Below are 4,995 nucleotides of genomic sequence, written 5' to 3'. Positions count from 1 at the left end.
CGGATGAGATCCCAGACGTCACGAGAGGTTCCAGAATGGTCCGGAGGTGAAGAATTATATATAGGAAGCCAAGTTTCGGCCACCGGGAAAGTTTCGGGGGTTACCGGTATTGTACCGGGACCACCGAAAGGGTCCCGGGGGTCCACCGGGTGGGGCCACCTATCCCAGAGGGCCCCGTGGGCTGAAAGTGGAAGGGAACCAGCCCTTAGTGGGCTGGGGCGCCCCCCTTGGGCCTCCCCCCATGCGCCTAGGGTTGGGAACCCTAGGGTGGGGGGCTTCCCCCTTGCCTTGGGGGGCAAGGCAACCCCTTCCCCCCCTTTGGCCGCCGCCCCCCCTTGGAGATCCCATCTCCCAGGGCCAGCGCCCCCCAGGGGCCTATATAAAGGGAGGGGGGAGGGAGGGCAGTAACCTACAGCCTTGGGCGCCTCCCTCCTCCCCTGCAACACCTCTCTCTCTCTCTCTCGCAGAAGCTCGGCGAAGCCCTGCCGGAGACCCGCTACATCCACCACGCCGTCGTGCTGCTGGATCTCCATCAACCTCTCCTTCCCCCTTGCTGGATCAAGAAGGAGGAGACGTCGCTGCACCGTACGTGTGTTGAACGCGGAGGTGCCGTCCGTTCGGCACTCGGTCATCGGTGATTTGGATCACGACGAGTACGACTCCGTCATCCACGTTCATTGGAACGCTTCCGCTCACGATCTACAAGGGTATGTAGATGCACTCCTTCCCCTCGTTGCTAGTATACTCCATAGATGCATCTTGTTGAGCGTAGGAAAATTTTAAATTATGCTACGATTCCCAACAGGATCCATGGGCCTTCTACGTCTCGTAGGATCCATGGGCCTTCTACGTCTCATAGGATCCATGGGCCTTGTACGTCTCGTAGGATCCATGGGCCTTCTACGTCTCGTAGGATCCATGGGCCTTCTACGTCTCGTAGGATCCATGGGCCGACGACTCATTTATGGGTCTTGTACGTGCCTTTAATGGGCCGTAGACGGGCCTTTAATGGAAATCGTACATTTTATGGGCTGACCATAACGGGCCATTAATAGGCCGTATTTGGTGATTCTATGAAAATGGCCCAACAGACTAACGGTCCACAAACGGGCCGACTGTAACGACGGGCTGAATTTGGCCCACAAGCAGAAAATGACAGTAACGGGCCGTAAGTAACCGAATGCTGCAAATGAGCCCAAGAATAAATGGGCCCTCAGAAGGCCAAAAGTTAACTTGGGCTGGAAACGGCCCAACGGAATAACGGGCCGTTAATGGGTATAAAGTGATACATTGTTCATTACGGGCCAGTTTCAGCACGGGCTGCTAATGGGCCAAGAGTTACAAAGGGCCTCATATGGGCCGAAAGACGTCATGGGCTATACATGGGCCAGAAGTGAAAACGGGCTGGAATCATATTGGATGGCCCAGATGACGCTACTGGGCCTAATTCGGATAGGACGTAACGGGCCTTGGGTTAGCGGGCTGTAAATGGGCTGTATGCGAACAGGCCGTTAATAGGCTTTCCATGGGCTGGCCCGCCAGCTTTTGACCAAGTCAAACGGGCCGGCCTTTTCACAGGAATGGGCCAGTGTTGGGTCGTGCCACGTGTCGACATATCATAGGCGCCTTCTGTCCAGTGAGTGGATGACATCTGTCCCAACGATGAGCCGACACGTGTTTCCTCTAGCCAATGATGATTTTACACGTGGAAAATCCCCATTGGTCGGGGCTGTTAACGGGTTATCGGATCCAAAACCCGACCCGATAGCTTAACGGCATTCCGTTACGGTGGATGCCACGTGTCGGTCACCCTTGACGAAAGCACTTCTGTGACGCGCAATTTATCGTCATGGAAGTGGACACTTCCGTGATGATAATTTTGGTAATGTCATGGAACACTTCTACGACAGCACAGGTATGACTATCTTGATTCTGTCATAAATTTGTCATGGATGTACATGCATGAAAAAAACGCGACCTACTGTGACAAACACGTATCATCACGGAAGTGTATTTTTTTTGTAGTGTACCCGGTAAGGGCCTTCCCATTTCGGTGACAACTTGTTTGTACCCTTGGCGGACTGAACGCGCCTAAGGACAAGGTCACCTTCCTCAAAACACCGGGCGTGAACCCTGCGGCTATGATAGCGACGCTGGGCCTGCTGGTAGCGTGCAACACGCATAGCAGCCCGGAGACGGTTCTCCTCGAGTAGCACAGCATCGTCACGCTGGTGCTGATCTTGCGCTACTTCATCATAGGCAAGCACTGAAGGCGACCCATAAATGAGTTCCATGGGGATAACTGCTTTTGCCCCATAGACCAGGGAGAAGGGAGTCTGCCCGATAGCTCGGTTTGGTGTCGTTCTGAGGGACAGAGAACTACCAGCAGCTCCTCGATCCACTGCCTGATGTGCTTCTACAGCGTGTCAAAAGTTCTCGTCTTGAGTCCAAGCAGCACTTCAGCGTTCGCCCTCTCAGCTTGTCCATCGCTTCGGGGGTGTGCCACAGAGGCGAATGAGATCTTGCATCCGAGGGCATGAACATATTGCATGAATGCACAATTCGTGAACTGGGTACCGTTGTCGGTGATGATCCTTGACGGAACTCCAAAATGACACACCAATTCTTTCAAGAACTTGATAGCTGACTGAGCAGTCACCTTTCTCACGGTAGTCCCTTCCGGCCACTTTGTAAACTTGTCGATGGCAACGAACAAGAATTCAAAGACCCCCATTGCTCGGGGGAAGGGGCCGAGGATATCGAGCCCCCAGACCGAAAATGGCCATGATAGAGGATTGTTTGAAGAGCTTGGGCAGGCAGGTGTATTTTCTTGGAATGGAACTGGCATGCTTCACATTTCGTGACAAGCTCGACCACATCTTGGAGGGCTGTGGGCCAGTAGAATCCTTGTTGGAATGCTTTCCCAACTAATGCCCTTGATCCAATGTGGGAGTCGCACATTCCTCTGTGAATCTCAGCCAGCAGTTCCTTTCCATCCTCCCGGCAGACACACTTCAATTTCACACCATTGGGCCTCCTTCTGTACAGAGTGTCATCGACAAACTCATACATACTAGCCCTCCGGGCTACTTTTTCAGCTTCATCTTGGTCGCCTGGAAGCTCTCCGGTTTGGAGGAAGTGGACAATGTGCCTTGCCCAAGTTGGAGCCTGGGGCTCGGCAACAAGGACTAGCGGCACCTCCTCTGCTGCGGGAGCACCAGCCTTGTTCACGGGGTCCATGGGCCCGGCTGGAGCGGGTGGTCCGGCAGGCTGTGAGGAGTTGTTTCTGGCAGGGTCTCTGCCGGGAGCAGACGACTCTACCGGGAGAGGCTTACTGTAGTCCAACTTTCTCCTCTTCCGGGCCATTGTTGCTGGGGATACGGAGGGCTGAGTGAGATGGAGAACAAAAGTCCCTAGTTCCACATGAAGCTTCTGCGTAGCACACTTTGAGAGATGATCAGCTATGCTGTTTTCCGCACAGGGTACGTGCTCTGTTTGCAATCCGTCAAAGTGCTCCTCCAATCTCCTCACTTCCTCGACGTATGCCTCCATCAATGGACTTTGGTAATCCTTGTTGACTTGTCTCACCACAAGCTGTGAATCTCCTCAAATGACCAGCTTCTTAATTCCCAAGTCAGCTGCAATCCTGAGCCCGGCAAGGAGTCCTTCATACTCAGCTGTATTGTTGGTTGCTTCTTCCTGGGCAAAATGCATTTGGACGACGTACTTCAAGTGCTAGCCGGAGGGGGAGACAAGAAGCACGCCAGCCCCTGCACCTTGTAGGGAAAAAGCACCATCAAAATACATAATCCATTCTTGGGGCGATTCCTTGCCGGGGATAACTGTCTTTGTCACTTCCTCATCAGGGGTTTGTGTCCATTCTGCAATAAACTCTGCCAATGCCCTGCTCTGAATAGTTGATGTGCTCTCAAACTTCAAACCAAAGCTGGATAACTCCAAAGCCCACTCCACTATTCTGCCGGTAGCCTCAGGGTTTCAGAGTATCCTTTGCAATGGAAAACGAGTAACAACCGTGATCTCATGGGCTTGGAAGTGGTGGTGAAGTTTCCTTGAGGCCATGATGAGACCAAAGATCAACTTCTGCACGCCAGAGTACCTCGATCTAGCCCCCTGTAACAAGGAGCTGACAAAGTACATTGGACGCTGCACCACTTTCTTCCTTGGGGCGTCCTTGGGGTTGCTCTCGTTGCCGTGCTCATCGTTGTCCTGATCCTTCTCTGACTCTACCGGTCTCTGCTCACTTTCTGCCTCATTCACTTCCCGCTGCGCTACCAAGGCCGCACTGACCACTTGGTTGGTTGCCGCCAAGAATAGCAACAACAGCTCCTGGGGTTTGGGAGCAACCAAGGTAGGCACAGAGGACAAGTAGGCCTTCAACTCTTGTAAAGCTGCATCTGCTTCTGGGGTCCACTTCATAGGGTCGGCCTTCTTCAAAATCTTGAAGAACGGCAGGGCGCGCTCGGCAGACTTGGAGATGAACCTGCTTAGCGCGGCAACACATCCCGTTAGGCGCCTCACATCCTTAACTGTCCTTGGCGCTTGGATCTACTCGATGGCCTTGATCTTGTTGGGGTTGGCTTCGATCCTACGATGGGATACAAAGAACCCAAGCAGCTTGTAGGAGGGAACATCAAATCCACACTTCTCCGGGTTGAGCTTTAGATTGATCTTGCGCAGATTATCAAATATCTCCTCCAAATCTTGAATAAGGGTGGCCTTATCCTTGGTCTTGACCACAATATCATCCATATAGGCCTCTATGTTTCTGTGTAGCTGTGGCTCAAAACCAATTTGGATTGCCCTTGCAAAAGTGGACCCGACACTCTTTAATCCGAATGGCATGCGGATAAAGCAGTACGTACCACATGGAGTGATGAACGACATCTTCTCTTCATCTTCCTTGGACATGAAGATTTGGTGATACCCAGATTATGCGTCCAGAAAGAAGAGCAAATCATAACCTGAAGTGGAGTC

This window comes from Triticum aestivum, chromosome 7D, assembly GCF_018294505.1.
Source record: "Triticum aestivum cultivar Chinese Spring chromosome 7D, IWGSC CS RefSeq v2.1, whole genome shotgun sequence".
NCBI lineage: Eukaryota > Viridiplantae > Streptophyta > Magnoliopsida > Poales > Poaceae > Triticum > Triticum aestivum.
The sequence above is the reverse complement of the archived record's forward strand: the minus strand, read 5'-3'. Positions refer to the sequence as shown.